A 21,775-nucleotide genomic window follows, 5' to 3' on the forward strand; every position below is an offset into this window, starting at 1 on the left:
CAGGGTTGGGGGTGCAGAACAGGCCGACACACAAGGTGAGCTATGCTTTGGAAGACGCTACCAGGCTGCCACGCTGGCTTTATGTGTTCTTTCGGTTTTCAAGTGATTCTAAACAAACCCAAATTTATATTTCTATATTTAGCAGCCCCCAGTTTGATTCTGGTCCTGTCTGGAGACTGCATGGCCTTCTGCCAATGATGAAATTAGCCTGTGGGATATCTATTGCTCCGAGCTAACCAATGGGCATGGGGTATTTTTAGCAACTGTCATATAATGCTGGTAGAACGATGCGGTTTTTTGACTTTAAAGTAATCTCTAAGACGGTTTAAAAGTTGTGTCCCTTATTAACCACGTAAAGGCCACAGGCCTCCGCAACAAGAGAGAAATAGATTGGGTTCTTGATCACTGCGACAGATGAGACCAGAGTACATCTGTGGAGGAAGCCTCTCCGACAAAACACATACTCAGGGCGGGTCCGGCACAGGGCATCTCCTTGGCCCCACCGGAAGGAGGTGAGGAAGAAGTTGGGAGCGTGGGTAAGAACCTTTCTACAACAGCCACTTCTGTGTGCCCTGAACGACCCACTTACTTCCTGAAAAGGCTTCCCCATCACCCAGCACACCCCCTGCTGGACTCTTCCCCATACCCCGAGCTCACCCATCTCCACGCTCTCCTCACACGGTCTCTTCTGCTGGGATGCTGTCCTCACCCTGTCTGCCAAGGCCCAGCTCGATACTGCGTTCTCCACAAAGCCTTCTCACCTCAGTTCACGGACTGTAACAAATGTCCCACACCTGTGTCAGAGGTCAGCGGACGGGGAAACTTGGTATGAGGTACACGGGGAACCCTCAGTACTATCTTTGCAATTTTTCTGTAAATCTGAAACTGCTCTAAAATAGCAGGTGTATTAGACACAGGCACACGCACACGCGCACGCGCACACACACACACGCGCGCGAGGCCCCACAGACCCGGACACACAGGGCTGTGATCGCATCGGCAGAGAAACGAGAGCGTCGCGTGCTGGACAGGCTGGGACGGGGGCAGATCTGAAGGCCTGACCCTCGTGGTCACGGGTGGTCGGGCCTGCATCGGCAGGTGGCTGCAGGGGCAGAGCGCAGACAGGCTCCCGGGGCTGCGGGAGGGCTGTTCACACGACACCCCACCGTGGACGCGAGGGCACATGGGCCTTCTGGCTCCTCTCTCTGCCTTCAACCAAAGCAGCTCTGCTTTTCAGTGTTCCCTCTATATATTCAGGTTTGCACAAGGTTTTGTTGGGTTTTCTTTTCTTTCTTTCTTTCTTTCTTTCTTTATTTATTTATTTTTTGCGGTACGCGGGCCTCTCACTGTCGTGGCCTCTCCCGTTGCGGAGCACAGGCTCCGGACGCGCAGGCTCAGCGGCCATGGCTCACGGGTCCAGCCGCTCCGCGGCATTGTGGGATCTTCCCGGACCGGGGCACGAACCCGTGTCCCCTGCATCGGCAGGCGGATTCTCAACCACTGCGCCACCAGGGAAGCCCTGGGTTTTCTTTTAAAGCATTTTCTTTCTAAAAGCAATGTGAAAATGACTCCATCCCCAGATCGGGCCTCTACAGAGTAGCGGTAACATAAACGAGTGAAGAAGATGGAAACGCATATAAAAGGGGGTGGTGAGGACTGCGCAAACTGGAGAACACCCGTCCGCTAACTGGCGGCTGCTCCGCGACCCCAGGGGGCTGCGGAGCTGAGGGGCTGAGAGCCTGATGTTCGCAGAGCTGCCCATTTTCAAAAGAAACCAGAAAAACCGAACTTTACATTAAAAGTCTCAATTATTAACTGTCATCAGCTAATTCCATTTCCTTTAGATTAATGTCTGGTTCCAAAGCACATCAATGACCAGGATTTGCCTCTAGGTCACTAATTAGCGCTGGTCTGGAAACTACTAGCAACGGTAGTTTTCCGTTGGAGGCGGGTGGGGCTCACATCTTCCAGGAAGGCGGCAGCTGCTTCTGTCTTTGTATTTTCTCGTAATCATCACACCCCCAGCGCTTAGCACAGAGCCCGGCACATTGGGTGCCCCCAAATACCGCAGGACTGACTGGATCACTTCCCCCCAGCTCCCTCTGTTTGCCTAAAAAGAAGCCTGGAATCTGGAACAAATCTCCACTTTTGCTCTGATATCCAGGTGGCAGCCCTGACCCTTCAGGAACACAGAGGTGAGACCCAGAAAGCCGTTCCTGGGCACACCTGGCACATTCGCATCTTTCTGGGCACCAGCGAATAATCTTAAAAGGCCAGAGGCTGTAGGTCAGCCGGTCAGGGGCACCCTCCGCAGATCCCAGGCCCTCTTCAGGAGCGAGTAACTTCTGGCCCTGCCAGCAAACCTCTCCCCACCACCAACACTCGTACTTAGGGTGACGGAGGCCTCGCTTCTCTAAGGAAAGGACATTCGAGCGAAATCTTGAATGATGACATGGACGGATGTCAAAGGGCTGAGTCAGTTCCACGAGATGCCCCAGGAAAGCCGAGAGCAAGCACGCCCACGCTCCAAAGTCAGGGATTCGGCCAGCTTTGCGGGACTCGCAAAGGAAATAACTGAATGCGTCTGTGACCCGCAGCCCACCTTGCCCTTCCTAGAGGCTAAGGACAGGTGACTCCGGGACTCAGGGAGAAATTGTCTTTGAAGAGCACCCGGTGGGCGGTGAGGTGGGAAAAGGGCGGCTTCCCTTCGCCGAAGCCTCGTGGGGTCACGGAACCACCCGGAGAGCTTCCCTCCCATCTCCTGGGGTGCGGGGGGCTCTGCGGACTGTGTTCAGGAATTCGCCGCCTTCCTGTAATGGTGCCTCTGCCTAAATAAGAGAAGCCGTGGCTTTCAGCCCGAAGAGCAAGACCTGTCCACCCGTACAGGGGACAAAGAATGTGCCTCACGGGTCAGACGTGGGTCACAGGAGAGAAGGGGCTCTCACGGGGCCACTTAGGTCCTGCCGAGAGATCCGCCCGGGGAGGCGTGATGGCCCCAAGCAGAGGTGGGTGGCCAGACCCGGATCCCTCAAGGCACACGGAGGAGACAGAAGTGGCCGCTGGAGGGAAATGCATCTCATACGCTACAAGCATAGCTAACTATTCCCAGAGCAGACCCCAGAGGACCCACAAATGCACCCCGAGAAGCAGAGTCAGCTTTGCCCCTCTACCAACTTGCCCTGGTCGGAAGCAGCCAACAGTCGGTGACACGAATTCCGGTCACGCCAAACCTTTCTTGTCGCCCACCCGTCCTCTCTCCCCTGATCAAGGCCCGGAGGGTCAGAAATTTCCACTAGTAAGCTGGGGGCAGGGCAGCAGGAAGAGAAGTACGGGGGGGAAACCAGAAGCGAAGCTTCCTGCCCACACCCCACCCGGTGCAGACACACACACACACACACACACACACACTCACACACACACACTCTCACACACACACACATCACAACTTCCACAATGGGCGAAGCTGGGATGAGAGAGGGGACAGAAAATTCAACCTTGAATAAAGTTGAAAGCATTTTCTCCCCTTTTAAACATTGCATTGGACTGAATATATTAATTACTGAAACGAGAATATTCTTGAAGCTAAAAATGACCCAAAGCCTTTTTACTTCTTAAGAACGAGCTCACCGACTCCACTGGCGACCCAGGATCCCACCAAAGCGCGGAGGAGACACATTCCCCCCAGAACGTTGTGGGAAAGGACCAAGTTGTTAAAGTAGAGGTTTCCTGATGTGCAGAAGGAGGGGAAGGCATTCTGGACCTTAGGACTAGGGCGCCCCAAAGGCGTCAAAGGTGGGAGGCTGATGAGGCCAAAGCAAAGCAAGTGAAGAAAGCAGACCTGACCAGCTCACAGGGAGACTTGTTTCCAGTGCTCTGAAGTCTGTCCTGTGTTCTGCGGGAGAGAAGGCTATTCTCTGAGGAGGCAGACATGGGCCGGTGGGAACTTTCAGAAAGTGAACCTGAGCACAGTGCGGGCAGAGGCTAGAGGCCCTCCGAAGGTCATTACAATAATCCCAATGAAAGCCGGAGGGCTGAACCAGTACAGCTGTGGTTGGAATGGGAAGAGGACGGATCTGGGAACCTCTCTGGAGAGAGAATGGATAGGACCCACTGGATGGGAGGAGCTGGGGACCGGGAGAAGTCAAGGAGGGCAACTTCTTGGAGCTGGGGCCACAGGGAACTGAGTGGTTCCGTAACCTGGGTATGAAGTAGAGAAGGAGGAACTTGGAAGGAGAGTTAACGAGTTTTGAACGCGTTGAGTCTGAGTTGCTATTGACAGGGAGTTCTTGGGAAGATGTCTGAGAAGCAGCAGGAAATTCTGGTGTTGGAACCCCAGAGAGGTCAGGGTTGGTGAGAGGGAGGCCCTTCTCCCAGCTCACCCTTCTTCTCCTGGGAACAACTCCAGCAGAAGGCATTTCTCCACCCTTGGAAAATTCTCCCAATTATTTGTTCATCCATCTTAGCGGTAGAGGAGAAAAATGGATCTCCTTCTAACATTTTCATTACGTTAATTCTAAAATTATACTCTCCTGATTTCCCAGGACTTCCAGGGCCTGGGGTTGATAGGTAACCACATAACTTCCCCCTCTGTATCTAACGCTGGATCACTTACGCCTCGTCCAGGGCTCACTCCTGACACACGATGTCAAACAGAAATAGAACACGCACATCCTGCATCTGGGGCTGAAACCTTACAGAGATGTCTATGAGCTGCCATAAATAATCCCTGATGTCCCCGGAAAGGAGCTCTGTGCACAGACAGGGGAGGGTCATTGCAGATTTATGGCAGAGGGCTCTCCAGGGCCGAGGCAGGGGCCTGCGGATTGTGGGAGGTCCAAGGAGCAAACACTACAGAAGGGTGGCTGGTCCTGGGGCAGTGACACCTGGACACCTTGAGAGCCATGTAACAGATGCTTCCATTCTCGAGCTGTTTTGTTTTGTTTTGTTTTGGTTTAAAAAGTGACTTTCACTGCCAGAAAAAGAACTGGACGTTTATGGAAATCTGGATGTGTTTTCTGACAGGCACATTCAAGTCTGATACGAAGAACACCGAGACACACTTGTGCTCTTGTGTGATAAAACATCTCCTGGCTACACAGCACGTCCAGAGGCTGGCCTTAGATGAGCGAGGCCCTCCCTGCCCGGGTGACGATTCCTCCCCATCCCAGCTCCCTGTTTATGTTTTCTCATCTCCCATCGCCTTGGCTTCCCTTCTCTCTCCCTCCCCTGACCATCTCCTTTTTCTTTTTTTTTTACATCTTTATTGCAGTATAATTGCTTTACAATGGTGTGTTAGTTTCTGCTTTACAACAAAGTGAATCAGTTATACATATACATATGTTCCCATATCTCTTCCCTCTTGCGTCTCCCTCCCTCCCACCCTCCCTATCCCACCCCTCTAGGTGGTCACAGAGCACCGAGCTGATCTCCCTGTGCTGTGCGGCTGCTTCCCACTAGCTATCCACCCTACGTTTGGTAGTGTATGTATGTCCATGCCACTCTCTCACTTCGTCACAGCCTACCCTTCCCCCTCCCCATATCCTCAAGGCCATGCTCTAGTAGGTCTGTGTTTTATTCCTGTCTTACCCCTAGGCTCTTCATGACATTTTTTTTTCTTAGATTCCATATATATGTTAGCATACTGTATTTGTTTTTCTCCTTTTGACTTACTTCACTCTGTATGACAGAATCCAGGTCCATCCACCTCATTACAAATAACTCAGTTTCGTTTCTTTTTATGGCTGAGTAATATTCCACTGTATATATGTGCCACACCTTCTTTATCCATTCATCTGTCGATGGACACTTAGGTTGCTTCCATGTCCTGGCTATTGTAAATGGTGCTGCAATGAACATTGTGGTACATGTCTCTTTTTGAATTATGGTTTTCTCAGGGTATATGCCCAGTAGTGGGATTGCGGGGTCGTATGATAGTTCTATTTGTAGTTTTTTAAGGAACCTCCATACTGTTCTCCACAGTGGATATTATCAATTTACATTCCCACCAACAGTGCAAGAGGGTTCCCTTTTCTCCACACCCTCTCCAGCATTTATTGTTTGTAGATTATTTGATGATGGCCCTTCTGACCGGTGTGAGATGATATCTCATTGTAGTTTTGATTTGCATTTCTCTAATGAGTAATGATGTTGAGCATTCTTTCATGTGTTTGTTGGCAATCTGTGTATCTTCTTTGGAGAAATGTCTATTTAGGTCTTCTGCCCATTTTTGGATTGGGTTGTTTGGTTTTTTGTTATTGAGCTGCATGAGTTGCTTATAAATTTTGGAGATTAATCCTTTGTCAGTTGCTTCACTTGCAACTATTTTCTCCCATTCTGAGGGTTGTCTTTTCGTCTTGTTTATGGTTTCCTCTGCTGTGCGAAAGCTTTTAAGTTTCATTAGGTCCCATTTGTTTATTTTTGTTTTTATTTCCCTTTCTCTAGGAGGTGGGTCAAAAAGGATATTGCTGTGATTTATGTCATAGAGTGTTCTGCCTATGTTTTCCGCTAAGAGTTTATAGTGTCTGGCCTTACATTTAGGTCTTTCATCCATTTTGAGTTTATTTTTGTGTACAGTGTTAGGGAGTGTTCTAATTTCATACTTTTACACGTACCTGTCCAGTTTTCCCAGCACCAAATCGGAAAAGAAGTAAAGCTGTCACTGTTTGCAGATGACATGACACTATACATAGAGAATCCTAAAGATGCTACCAGAAAACTACTAGAGCTAATCAATGAATTTGGTAAAGTAGCAGGATACAAAATTAATGCACAGAAATCTCTGGCATTCTTATACACTAATGATGAAAAATCTGAGAGTGAAATTAAGAAAACACTCCCATTTACCATTGCAACAAAAAGAATAAAATATCTAGGAATAAAACTACCTAAGGAGACAAAAGACCTGTATGCAGAAACCTATAAGACACTGATGAAAGAAATTAAAGGTGATACAAAATAGATGGAGAGATAGACCATGTTCTTGGATTGGAAGAATCAGCATTGTGAAAATGACTCTACTACCCAAAGCAATCTACAGATTCAATGCTATCCCTATCAAGCTACCACTGGCATTTTTTACAGAACTAGAACAAAAAATTTCACAATTTGTATGGAAACACAAAAGACCCCGAATAGCCAAAGCAATCTTGAGAATGAAAAATGGAGCTGGAGGGCTTCCCTGGTGGCGCAGCGGTTGAGAATCCGCCTGCCGATGCAGGAGACACGGGTTCGTGCCCTGGTCCGGGAAGATCCCACATGCCACATGCCGCGGAGCAACTAAGCCCGTGAGCCATGGCCACTAGGCCTGTGCGTCCGGAGCCTGTGCTCCGCAATGGGAGAGGCCACAACAGTGAGAGGCCCGCATACCGCAAAAAAAAAAAAAAAAAATGGAGCTGGAGGAATCAGGCTCCCTGACTTCACACTATACAGTAATCAAGACAGTGTGGTACTGGCGCAAAAACAGAAATATAGATCAATGGAACAGGATAGAAAGCCCAGAGATAAACCCACACACATATGGTCACCTTATCTTTGATAAAAGAGGCAAGAATATACAGTGGAGAAAAGACACCCTGACCATCTCTTAATTTTCCTATGAGAGCCCCCTTCTGGTGCATAGTCTGTGGTACTTTACCTCTCAAGCCCTTTATTTTCTCACCTGCAAGATGAAGGTGTCAGACCAAGTGCTTCTCAAACTCGAATGTGCAAATGATTCCCCAGAGGGTGTTGTTAACACAGCTTGTGGTTTAGTATCGGGATCTGGGATGGAGGCCTTCACGTCTTCAGGGCTAACAAACTCACAGGTGATTTCAATGCTGTTACTCCACCAACCTCACCTTAAGTAGGAAAAGGAATCATGGATGGCAAAGGATCCTCACCTGCAGGGCTATCTTCCATGATCCCATGCTTCAGTGGTAAAGGCTGCTCGTAGAACTGTGTTGGGAGTTCTGGGGAAGAGAAGAGAGTAGAAAAACAATAGAGAAAAATCAATGAAAATTCAACAAAGTTGACAAACCTTTAGCTAGACTGACCAAGCGTAAAGGAGAAAAGACTTGAATTAAAATCAGGAATAAAAGAAGCAGCATCACTAATGACGTTACCAAAATAAAAAGGATAAGTGAATACTACGAGCAACCATATGCCAAAAAAATTAAATAATTTAGATGAAACAGGCAAATAGGAAAATACAAGCTATACAAAACTGACAGAAGAAGAAATGGTAAATATAAATAGGACTATACAAATAAAAAGATTGAATTAGTAATCAGAAAATTTCCCACCGGGAAAAGCCCAGAGATAATGGTGGAAGGAACGTAAAGTTGGATAAGGTTGAATTGACTGATATGGGCCCATTAAACAGAAATTCTGGACGTCACGTGGTAGCTCAAGGGGTTAGCAAGTGTTCTCATGGTACTTTTGGCGGTTGGTGGCTAAAACATGGACAAAAAATGGTAAATACTAAACGAAGGTGAAAAATCAGAACTGCCTTGGTATACTGTAGAGGGAGGTAGGCAGAGGCTTAGGGAGGTTGGAATGTTTGAGCGGATTTGTCACATAAGACCTGCTCACTTACTGCGGGAGGGTCCAGAGGACACACCCATCACCACGACTGTGAGAAGTAAGTATACGAGGGGAGCCTAGCATCCTTGAATTGCTCTGTGCTCGTTCCTCTCTGAAGGTGAGAAGTTGCAGTGGAATCTGCTGCCCGTGAGCTGGGATCCTTCAACACAAGAGGGATCATTGGCTCTCGCAGTGGCAGGGACCAAATGTTGGCCCTTAACTGCTGAAGACAAGGTGGGTGTGATGACCATGTGGACGGTGGAGCCACATAGGCGATCAGAAGAGTCTGAGCCACGGAGACCTCTGGCGCTGGCAGGGGACCACGGTGCGCCAGAAGAGAAAGCAACGCGCAGCCTACGGAACGCTTACTTGACCTGTATAAGCAGAGGAGTTTTAGGCTGGGTGAACCGAAGTCTAAGTTGAATCACCAAAACAAGGAGTCATGGCTCCCTAATCAATTCCCCAGCTTGAGCCGGTTTACAGAATCAGAGCCCCTTGAATGAAGGGAAGACCACCGTGTCCTACTGAGGAAAGACCCCAGGACGCTGCCCCGAACGGATACAGTTCATCTTTCTCCTAGCCTTCCCGCAAAGGCACCTACAGCCTTTCACCAATGACTGTGCATCGGAGAAAGAAATAAGCAGACTTTCGGGCAATTACCGGACACCAGCCAAGAATGACACTAATTCCAGGAGACCCAACGTGTCCCCGTGCTCCACTAGTCAGGGTAGGGGCTTATGGAAGTCAGGTGGTCAATGGAATTTTAGTTCAGGTGCGTCTCACAGTGGGTGCAGTGCATCTCTGAACCCATCCTGTGATTGTTTCACCCAGTCTGAAAAGCACAATTGGAATAGATCTACTCAGCAGCTGGCAGAATTCCCGCCTTGGTTCCCTAACCTCGCAGGCCTGGGGTAATGTTCTCGGGAGTCTGTATATGCTCTAAATCAGCATTTAAACTATGGTGCTATTGCTCCCATAGCCAAGATTCAAGGGTCCAGGAATCAAGAGGTGGAAATGGCAGTGGTACCGCCCACTCTTACCCCTACTGATGCGCTAGCAAAAGTTTAGCTTCCTGTTCCCATGGCCTTACGCTCTGCTGGTCTAGAGGTCTGAGTTCCAGAGGCGGGAATGCTCCCACCAGGAGATATACAGTAGTGAGTCCATTAAGCTGGAAGTTAAGACTATTCCCACTCGGCCACTTTGAGACCCGCATGCCTCGGAATTGACGGGCAGAGTCAGGCGTTATTGTACTGGCTAGGGTGGTTGACCTTGACTCCCAAGGGGAAACTGGACTCTACTCCACAACAGAGCTGAGGGAGAGTTTGTCTGGAATACAGGAGATCGTTTAGGGTCTCAGTACTGCCCTACCCTGTGGAAAACTACAGTCCGATTCCGGCAGGACCAGTCCTTTCAGGAGTGCAGGTTTGGATCACCTCACCAGGCAACGAACCACGACTAGGAGGTGCCTGCTGAGGCAATATGGAAAGAACAGTGGCATAAGGTAGTTAGAAATGTCAGCTACAATCACGTGACCAGTGAAGAGGATCACTGTTATGAGGACTATCGTCGCTGTAAGTATTTCTTCCTTACTTTGTTATGAATGTGTATGTCTCTGGGTGTGTATGTGGCAAACATTTTTATTTTCTTCTCTTTTCCCCTTATCACCTAATACAGATATATGAATGGCTCACTTTATGTCATAATGTTTAAGTTATAGGACATCAAGAAGACTGAACATCACTCAGGGACTTCGCACCCTCTCCTGTAGAAAAGGGTAAACATACTTTTTGTCGTCCACGGGATCGTTGCACCATGTAAGCTTGTGTGGTGCCACATGGGTAAAGAGTTGGGTTGGGTAAAGAGTGAAGTTATGTCGGGGTTATGGTTTGGAAACCACACCGACAATGAAGAGGGACAAGAAAAGGATTTCAGTGACTGACCATGGATTCTACGCCGGCTGTGAAGGAAGCAAGAACAGGACAGGAGTGAGTAACCGTGAGGAGACTGGTAAGATCGATGGGTGGAAAGTTCCATTGGATCCAAGTGCGTCTGGCACCCGGGCTTTGCTCCTGGCCAGTAACTTCACCGTTGTGGTCACTCACACATTAGATTCCCCTTATTTCCATTCTGAGGAGGAAGGCGTAACTTAATACTCAAATGATAAGTAAGATGATCTTACACAGTGACACACGCGAGCAAACAAATAAAGCAGGGTACGCGCATGGAGAGCCCTGGCGGAGGTGAGGGCTATTCGCCCTTGTTGGCCACGGAGACTCTGGGCTCAGGCACTTGCTCTGCAATCACCGTCCTTTGCCAGGTGCCTCCCCCTCTTTAACAAGCCCCAAGCCCACTTCCGAGGCCCATCCCACCCTCGCCAGCCGGCCGTGCTTCCTCCTTCGCTGGGAAGCATCACCGAGCGATCCGCTCCTCCGTGTTTCCTGACCTCGGCCTCCAAATGTCTTCTCTTGCTCCAGCCAGCCCACATTTCCGTCTCCGCAAGCGAGAGACCTCTCTCCTCGTAAAGGACAACCTCTCCACCTCGCTCCTTACCCAGCACGTTTGATCTTCTCCTTGCTGTCCTGCTTTCAGACAACACAGATCTTCCCGTGTGGAAAAGAATATTCTCTTGAACTTTGGCGCTTTGCTCGGGAGCACTGAGAAAGGGAGCCCCACCCTGAGTCTCCTCACCTGGGAAATGCTGAGAGTCTGTGCTATGGGCTGACGTGGGCACCCACCGAAAATTCACATGTTGAAACCCGCATCGCCAGTGGGGCAGAATTTGGAGGCGGCCTTTGGGCGGTAACTAGGGTTACAGGCGGTCATGAGGGTGGGGTCCCCGCAGTGGAAGAGGAAGAGACATACTACCTCTCTCTGCCATGTGAGGCCACGGTGGGAAGGTGGCTGTTACCAGCCAGGAATCGGCTTCCACCAGACACCATATCTGCTGGCACCTTGATCTTGGACTTTCCAGCCTCCAGAACTGTGAGAAATAATGGTTGAAGTCCCCCAATCTAAAGTACTTCCGTTATAGCGGCTCCAACTCACTAAGATAGTCCCTGCAACTCATCTTCCTCCACGACGCAGCTTTCTCTCTGGCCTTCCTCTTTCTTCCTTTCATTCTCGGCTGTGTATCTAAGTGACTTTTCTCTTTTCCCTTTTCTTTACTTCCAGACTTCTAGTTCCAAGTTCCCTCACAGTGCTCTTCCAGCTGCGGTCCTACCGTCCCCATGGGAGTCCGTGCCCTTACCACCCAAGACTAAAAATCTTTTAGCAGCCTTCCGACTCCAGAATCACCTCCCGCTAATCCATCCTGCATAGATGAATCTTTCTAAAATACCGTCTGAGTCCTTTCCTGCTCGAAATCGTTTGCACCTCGCCCACGGAATTCCAGACTCAGGAGTTTGGGCTTTGACCTGGAGAGAAATCTCTGCAAACATGGCTTCAACCTATCTTCTTAGATTTGTTTCCCATCATACCCCTCAAGGACCCTTCTGTTATTGTCTGACCTGCCTTCCACCATCTCCAGACATCTCCTGAATGCAGCATTGCTGTCTGCCTCGTCACATCCTACCCACCTCGTGGCCAGTGACTTTCCCAGCCAAGAAGCACTGCCTCCTGCCTCACAATAACTAGAGGACTTGCGGGCTCTGAGTGCAGTACAGCGACTTTTGCAGGGTATTAACTCAACCCATAAACTTAGAGCAAAAATAAAAAATAAAAACAAGAAGACCCTCACACTCATACGTAAGATCAAGGACAGGGCTAGATGATTGCCCACACCAAGAGGGAGTCAGAAACTTGCTGCAAACCAAAGAGGGATAAGCAGGCCAAAGCTGTTTGACTGCTTTCCTAGCACCCCTTGCCTCACACAGACTAGCTCCTGAAGTCTGGATCTTTCATTCCAACAACGCGCTGAGCACTGCTCTGTGCTGGAGATGCAGCAATAAACAATGGAGAGCCCTGCCCTCACAGAGCTAACGTTCTCCAAGGGGGAGAATAGACATTAAGCAAAATAAATGGAATATCTAGAATTTGGGGTGTACAAAGGGAAGGAAGTGTGGGTGGGGGGCGATGCGAGGGTACAGACGGGAAGGAAGGGGAGTACAACACAAACTCATCAGCCGAGAACCTGAGAAGGGTAGGATGATTTTCGACTCTGCACAGACATACAAGGAGGAACAGTAAATTTAGCCATGCTTGGAACTCAGTAGGCTTGTAACAAAAGTTGGTTTTTTTCAAGTGATTCGTTAATGAATTGGGGAATAAAAAGACTCTAGTCTTTAGATTACCAGTTACTTGCATGGTTATGAGCAAATCACTTCTCCTCTCTGAGCTTCTGTTTCCCCGAATGCAAACATGAGAGAATGAAACTAGGTGACCCTTAACGCTCCCTCTCAGACTGGAATCTCTACTTAACCTCGCTGGGAACTTGTTTGTTTTTCAGCTATACGGCTCCCCCAAGTGGCCGACGGAATGAATGCAACTTGCGTTTTAGGCCGTGGTTATTAATAATTGCGCTCCACCGGTGAACCACGGTGCTCACCGTTGTGGATGCATTTTTCTCATTAATTTTTCACCCAAATACTGAGAGGCAGTTACTGCTTTTATTTCTAGCTCACAGATTAGGAGACTGAGACACAGGACTCAAGGTGGCAACAGTAAGTGATGAGCCAAGATTCCAACCCAGGTGTTCTTAGTCTGAGAAAAGAGAGGAAAAACTCCCCAGTTCATTCTGTCAGGCAAAAGTAACCTGATTTCCAAAAAAAAAGTCTCAGAGGAATGGAGAAGTACAGGCTTACATCACTCAGGATTATGGATTATGGATGTGAAAATTTTAAACACAACTGTGATTATCCTAGTAATTAAGGAACAGTTTAAAGGATGGTTGAGTATTAGAAAAATCCGTAAGTAAAATTCTCCACAGTAATAGATTACATAAGAAAAACCATATACTGATCCCAGCAGATGCAAACAAATCATCTGATACACTTTAACCTCATTCACTAAAAACAAAACAAACTCTTCATAATTTAAGGTGAAAGGAAACTTCCTCACTTGGTGAAAGAATATCTACTAAGACAAAAGAAAACAAACAACACCGGGCAAACATCACGCTAAAAGGGGAAGCGTTAGATCCACTCTCATTAAGACAAGGAATAAGACAAACATGGCTTTTATCCCCTTTCTAGTTACTGTGGGATTAGAGGTCACAGCCAGAATAATAAGATAATAAAGACAAAATTAAGGTTTAAGGAAAAAAAGAAGGAAATGAGACATTCTTTATTTGCAGATGATATAGCCACTTAAATAAACTATAGGCCACTTATCAGAGAAAAAAGGGGGAGTTTTGCGATGTGATGGATGTAAGATTCATGTATCAAAATTCAATTAATTTCTATATACAAGTAAAAAATATAAAGAGTAGATCATATTATAATACCAGATAATATAAATTACCTAGTAATAATCTTACTAAAATGTGCTAGACCTCTACAGAAAACACGATTTTATTGAGATATTAAAGATTTAAATAAATGGAAAGATACATCATGCTTATGATAGGAGGGCATAATACGGTAAACATGTCAATGCTTCCCCAAGTGATGTACAGCAGCGGTTCTCAAAGTATGGTTCATGGACCTGGGAGCTTATTAAAAATGCAAATTTTGAGGCCCCGCCCCAAACCAACAATCAGAAACTCTAGGGGTGAGGCCCAGCAATTCCTGGTTTAACAATCCCTCCAAGGTGATTCTGTTACATGCTGAAGTTAGAGAATGACTGATCTATACATTCATTGCAATTCCAATAAAAATTGAAACAGAATTTTCAAAGAGCTTGATGAGATTATTCTAAAATGAGAGAGAAGAGGATCAATGTCTGCCATAACATTAAGAAGGGCTCCACTGACCCCTCCCCAGCGAAACTGGTGAAAACAAAATTTTTTTAAAAAATTTTAAGCCTCTGCAAATGGTCCTAAAGGCAAAGAACAAACCAACATCTATTCAAGAAAACCTACAAAAATTCAGTAAGAAAAGTCAGTCTGTGGTATTTGAACCAAGACCTGCTGGCTCTCCCTGTCTCAGTTCGACAAGGAGAAGCCTCCACTGCAGCCAAAACCACAGGCCCCTCTTCCCCGCTCCCAGATAGACGACTTTCTCCCCCAAAGGTGCTCCTGCTGCCTCCGGCCACCGGTGTCGGAGGCCAAGTCCCAGGTGAGTCTGACCAAGAGGGGTGGGCTCCCTTTCTCCATCCCCTGCTCTGGAGACAGAGGCTGCAGTGCGCATGCGGCACTGAAAACATCTGCTCCCTGATGGCTCTGACTGTACCGGAGAGTCTGGCCAGGGAGATTAGACAAAGAAAAGAAACAAGAGTCATCCAGACTGAAAACGAGGAAGTGCAACTATGTCTATTTGCAGATGATTATGACCTTGTATACAGAAAACCCAAAGGAATCTACAAAAATCTATTAAAACTAATACATGAGTTCAGCAAAGTTACAGGATACAACAAGATCTCACAAAAAAAATCATCTGTCTTCCTATACACTTGCACTAACAATCTAAATATGAAATTAAGAAAACAATTCTGTTCACAATGGCATCAAAAATACTCCGGAATAAATTTAATAAAAGAAGTGCCAATCTTATATCCTGAAAACTATACAACATGGATGAAAAACATTTAAGAAGAGCTAAATAAATGGAAAAACACCCTGTGTTCATGGGTCGGAAGACACAACACTGTTAACATGCTAAACTGACCCCCATGCTGATCTACAGATTCAGCACAATCCCGGTAAGAATCCTGGCTGACCTCTTTGCAGAAACTGAAAGGCTGGTCCTGGAATCCATACGGAATCTCAAGTGATCCAGAATAGTCAAACAACCCTGAAAAAGAACAACCAAGTAGGACGACACATACTTCCCGGTTTCAAAACTTGCCACGAAGCGATGATAAGCAAGTAGGGTGGTACTGGCATAAGACATAGAGACATACAGGAAAACGGAATAAAATGGAGAGTCCAGAAATAAACCTATATATCTTTGGCAAACCCAAGTCTATTCAGTGGGAGAAAGAACAGTCTCTTCAGCAGGTGATGCCAGGACATCTGAAGAGCCACACACAGAAGAATGAAGTTGGACTCTTCCCTCCCACCATGAGTGATGACTGTATCAAATGCGTCAAAAACCGTTTGACCGATTTAAAAGTTAAAACCGTAAAATTCTTAGGGGAAATATAAAGGATGTGGAGAAATCGAAATTCTCATGCATGGCCAGTGGGAATGTGAAATGGTGCAGCCGTCTTGGAAGACAGTCTGGCAGTTTCTCAAACGATTACACAGTTTGCCATAGGACCCGGCAAATCCACTTGTAGGTATATGCGTGAGAGAAATAGAAACATACATCCACACAAAGACTTACAGCTGCGCTATTCGTAGTAGCCGAAAGGCAGAAACAACACAAACGTTCAGCAAATCAGTGGATAAACAAAATGTGGTAGACACATACAGTGGACTGTTATTGAGACATGAAGAGGAATAAAATACTGATACCGTGCTACTTGGATGAACTTGGATAAACCCTGAAAACATGCTAAGGAGCCAGTCATGCAAGTCCACGTTATGGCATTCCACTCCGGAGTAGGGAATCTCCAGAGAGACAGAAAGTAGATTGGCAGTTGTTTAGGGCTGAGGCAGGGAGGGAGTTGGTTGGGGGTCATAGCTCAAGGGTAGGGGTGTTTTTGTGGTGGTGAAAATGTTCTAAAATTGACTGCGGTGATGGTCGCACAGATCAGTGAATATGCTAAAACTCACTGAATGGTACACTTTAAATGGATAAACAAAATGTGGTAGAATATTATTCAGCCATAAAGAGGAACGAAGTACTGATTCCTCTTTGTATCGTATGAGAATTATAGCTCAATAGAGTTTTTTTAATGTATATAGAGGTGGAAAGGTCAAGAATAGGCAAGACACCTGTTAAAAAAGAAGAGCAGGAGGAGATATCAGATATAAGGGTTTATGATGGAGCAGTAAGTAGTAAAGACAATGTGGTATTGGTGAGGGAGAGACAAAGTGACCAATGGGAAAAAATTGAAAGCCTAAAATCCCACGCATGTTTGAAGCTTTTTTATACGCTAATGATGGAATGTCTGATCGGTATGGAAGGAAAAGGATTGTTTAATAAATGCAGCTGAAAAAAATGACTATCACCTGGAAAAGTTGAAATTGTATTTCTACCTCCACACCATTTACAAAAATCAATTCCAAGTGGGATTTATGCTTTATTGATTGATTTAAAAATCAATCAATAAAGCATAAATAACCTAATGAGAAACTGAGCAGAGACATGAATGAGGACACCTATCTGGCTAATAAATGTGTATATAGGCATCTCATCATTAGTGATTAGGGAAAGTCCTATCAAGGTCACAGTGGGATACCCTTTAAACGTCTTCAATTGGAAAAAATTAAGTCTGAAGTACCAAATGTTGCGAAAGAAAATTAGTGCAATTACTTGGAAAACAGTTTGGTATTGAACATTCAATGCATGCTTTCTGATGCCACAATTTGACTCAAGCACCCAAAGGAAATTTTGTCACTTGTGAAGCAGGACACATGGACAAGAATATTCATAGTGGTACTGTTCACTCTAGAAAAATCTGGAAATAACCAAAATGCCCATGAATGGGAGAATAATCCATTTTTAATGCAATGGAATATTATACAGCAATTAAAATGCAATATGGAGGTAATAGGATATTAAGAGGAAAAATCCTACAATAGTATAGACAGCATGACTTTTTGACAAAATTTAAGACCTAAACTCAAAATATGCTTGATCGATCTATCTATCTACCTACCTACCTACCTACCTACCTATGGAAGAAAGGAAGGAAGGGAGGGAGGGAGAAAAAAAAAGATAAAACAAAGAGGAAAGCAAGTGAATGACCACCAGGGGGATTCGGGAGGAGGATTAATTACCTCGTGTCAGGAAAAGCAGGGAAATGTGACAATACGTAAACTGCGTGGTCAGATACAGGCTATTGTTAAGAGCTATGACTTATATTTTCACAAGTGTTCATTATATTCCTATTAGTTAATAACCAATCCTCTACATAAAAGTGAGGGGGGAAATAGTCACTAGCTAGGCAACCATATGGCCAGATAAAGCTTGCGTTTTTACTGCTAAAAGGAAGGGGAGGAGAATAGATTGTGGGTGGGTGGGTGGGGTGGGGTGGGGTGGGGGAGGAAGGAAGCACAGTCCCCACCGCACCACTGTTACTTCAATCTCTACGTTGTTCAATTAGAGAAGTTTCATTTGACCACTTTCACTTCTTCTTAATAGACTTAATAGTCTCTTATTCCTGGGCTCATATTTTCGAGCTTCCCACTTGATTTCTTCAACATATTAAACATTTATTTTATACTCTTCATCTGCTAAGTCCCTGTTACGGCTTGTGGTCTCTGCTGGCTCTCATTCAGCATCTTGTTTGTGTCTCTGTGGTTTTTGACTGTGAGGTATTCATTTTCCTTCGAGCCTTACCTGTGGTAATCCTTTGAACCCGGGTTGAAGGAGAGCTCCTCCAAAGATGGTTTTGATTTGCTTCTGCCAAGCACCTGGGGACGATACTAACCTAGGTCCGTTTAAACTCTCTGCTCGGGTTTTTGGACCACAGAAGTAGTGTGAATTCAAACCATGAACCCACATGGAAGTTGACTTGTGGTTATGGATTCTTGGAGATTTTTAAAATTTTCCTGCGTCCAGGAAGACGAAGGCACGTGTGTTTCCATTCCCTCTTCCACCACTTGGCAGATTTCTTTGTCCACTTTATACTTTGTACATAGCCCTTTGAAGCCCCAGCCTTCCTGGAGGATTCCCTAGTAGATACCCCACAGGCGGCAGGCACCACACCTTACTCCCTAAGCCCTGAACCCTGCATAATTTTTTTTTTTTTTTTTTTTTTTTTTTTGGTATGCGGGCCTCTCACTGCTGTGGCCTCTCCCGTTGCGGAGCACAGGCTCCGGACGCGCAGGCCTAGCGGCCATGGCTCACGGGCCCAGTCGCTCCGCGGCATGTGGGATCTTCCCGGACCAGGGCACGAACCAGTGTCCCCTGCATCGGCAGGCGGATTCTCAACCACTGCGCCACCAGGGAAGCCCAACCCTGCATAATTTTAAACACAAAAGTTCAAGGTTACCGAGGTTCAGCAGAAACTCTCAGCATGAGACTCACCTGTCGGCACTTGGTTAGACAACTCTCAAAAGGCCCTCACATCTTCAGGAACAAAAGTTGCTCATAGCAAGTTCTTAACACTTTTTTCTGTCCTCAACTGAAGCAACTCTTCATGCTTTGAGAGCGGATTTACTTTCTAGAAACAGAAGAAAGCAGGTTGGGGTAAAGAGCTCCTACTTCTCCTCTTTATGGGGGTGCTTCGGACATTCCTTACTTTTGTGCCAACTGGGGAAAGCATTTTAAAATACGTAACTTTATTTTGTAATGACCAGTGTGGTTTACTCCAGTTAGGAGTACTGTGAATGGTACTTAAGCTGTCAGAAACAGACGTCCCTAGTACATGTCAATGACAGCTGACTACTGTTCACACAGGACCTAAGACTGGGCTGCTAACGACTGACTGTGTGCTGCACCAACTACAGTCCACGTCCACCTCCTTGCTTTTAGCAGACACATGCCATGGACACGTAAATCCAATTCACTTCGCACTGTTCTAGGAAAAACTCATCTAGGTTCAACAGGATGAAACGCTATCTTCAGGTGTGAAAAAGTCCGGCTTACGCGTCCTTTTGAACTGAAGAGCGGCCACGCCGACGATACCGTTGGGCCGCCAAGCTGACTCCGACTGACCTCCAATAACCCACAAACGAGTAAGCAAAGACACAACTAACGAAACACCATTAAATGCTGCACAGAGATTGTTGGTTTTTGGTTTTGTTTTTAAGTGATTAGAGCTCAGAGGACAGAATTGGGAAAGGCTTCCCAGAGGGTGGGACATTTAACCCAGGTCTTAAAGAAGAAGCAGGTGCTTTCAAAAGACAAGTGAAGAAAAGAATCACAAATAGAAGGGACAAGCTCAAGCACCAAGAAGAAGGCATAACACAGCGGAGCAGAGCAGGTTCGGTAAACAATGAAAGGCTGCGAATGGCACCCAGATTCTGCACTCAAGCCGGAAAACAACTTTCTTCCAGGCTCCCGCCCCCCCCCTTCCTTCCCCTCATCAGGAGCCAGTTAGCTAATTCCACCCCAAGCTGTCGCTTAAATCCTCTCCTGTCCATTCCACTCCTTCACCTCCCCCAACTCGGGCCTACAATATTCCAAGTTTCTTAATTGGTCTTAGATCTCCCCACTTCCATTCCAGCGTACATACTCACTGAAATGATTTTTCCAAAGTACAAAACACATCAAACCACTTGCTTGCTTAAAATCTCATCTGGTTCTCCAGCACTTATGAGATAAAGTCCTTCCTTGCTTTTGGCACCATGTACAATTCCCTATATGATTATGACCTTAAGCGACTTACCTAACTATTTAAGACTGGTACCCTGTAAGACTGAGGAAACAGTACCCTTTCGACCTCAAAGCGTTGTCTTCCTATTAAATCAGCAAGTGCTATGAAAAACTAGAAGTCCTCCTTCACAGTTCTTCGGCGAAACGCGTATGTAGAGAGAAATTTCACATGCAGATAGAAATTTGACTCATGATACATTATGATGACTCAATTTTGACTTTACGCTGTGCTATATATGGACTGAGAATCTTAAACAGCAGAATCACATTTTACACTTAAGAAATATAAATACACTTTGGCATATCATCAGAAAAAAAACTGTCATTGCGGACACTGAATTATTAACCCATATGGTGATTTCAAGGTTTGAGACGACCGACCATTCCTGGATGTTCATTTACCTGAAAGATGGAGAAGACCAAACAATACATCCCTTTAGTCTGTAGTAAATCCCCAGAAGGTAATGGGAGCAGACGGTTCACAGACTGCAGACATTCCTTACACCGCGTGGTCTAACACCAACCTTCCGCGACACCCGTCTTACAGCGCAACCTCAGGAGGAAGCCTCTCATTGCTGACTGGATTTTCCCTCGAACCAGTTAACAAGGTATGTAAGGGAGCCAGCAAGGTCAAGACCAACGGTTTCTAGGTTCTTTACCCCTTGCATCTCAAGTGACAAGCACAGGTGCTGTGCATGTGACTGGAGCATACGGCTCTGGCTAAGAGCTGGGGACACAAAGCACCTCTGCACGTCCAAGGCGGGCAGCCAGCATCCGGGCACTTCCAAGACTTCACGCGTCCCTCACCTATCCTCCTGCAGCTAAGGCGGATGGATGGAATGAAGAAGTGAAAGGGCACTTTCCTACCAAAAGAGCCGCCTCAAGTCCTTTTCCTGCCTCAGTGACTGCCGCGTTACATCATCACGTCGACGGGGACCTCAAGGCTTCTACGCTGAATTCTCAGACGGTGCGCTTACGAATTAGGACCTACAGTTCTCTGGTTAGGTCTAAGTAACTACCTTCTACACAGCTTCCTTCATAGGGGCCGCTAAGCCCCAGTGTGGCCCCAGAACCTCGGACTTCGAGACAGCAAAGCAGGCCTTGGTAAGGCTTGTGAGTGGAGTTATCCCCATAGTTCAATCTCCCGGCGCTCAGCTCAACACGTTCTTGATGGCAGTGTTTGAATTAATGTAATTTCTTACGGTAAGCGTTGGATGTGAATTTCAGCTCTCCTCCCTGTTATTAGAGCCAGAACTTCACTTCTCTGAGCCTTTTCTCTCATCTCTAAAGAGGGCCTCAACCACCTGACCTCGGAAGGCTACAGTCAGGATAAGCTGAGGTTAGCAACACAGGTAGTGTCCTCGAAGCACGGCGTACACGGCCCACCTACGACACTCTGTCTTGCGCACAGCTGGTGCTCGGCTGGGATCTGGAAGCTCCACGGGGTCTCCGTCCCCCAGCAGATAAGGCTCAGCCAGAGGGGCCAGGATTCCTCTGGCCACACCCTTCCTTGGACAATGCTCGATACCTACCACACCTGTTTCTGTAATGGTGTCTCCTGCCTCTGAGAGCAGGTTAGCAGCAGGCACAGGAAACGGGTAAGGTGCGGGATGAGTCTGTGTTCAATGAGTCAGGACGTCGTCAAGGAGCGACGGGTGGGAGCACAAGAGGTCAGTCCGCGGCTGGAGCTC

General features: G+C 46.7%; 1 long non-coding RNA gene across 1 annotated transcript in view; it reads right to left on the reverse strand.

The window, feature by feature from the left end:
* LOC136793235 (uncharacterized) overlaps positions 1-19,422 on the reverse strand; it is a 232,932-nt gene extending 213,510 nt beyond the window's left edge. Inside the window, exons 1-2 of the long non-coding RNA XR_010838235.1 lie at positions 18,795-19,422; positions 7,878-7,946 (exon numbers count right to left, since the gene is read on the reverse strand). This is a non-coding gene — a long non-coding RNA (uncharacterized lncRNA). The remainder of the gene's footprint in view (positions 1-7,877; positions 7,947-18,794) is intronic.
* Positions 19,423-21,775: the final 2,353 nt, after the last annotated feature.

This window comes from Kogia breviceps, chromosome 19 (assembly GCF_026419965.1).
Source record: "Kogia breviceps isolate mKogBre1 chromosome 19, mKogBre1 haplotype 1, whole genome shotgun sequence".
In the NCBI taxonomy this organism is placed as follows: Eukaryota; Metazoa; Chordata; class Mammalia; order Artiodactyla; family Physeteridae; genus Kogia; species Kogia breviceps.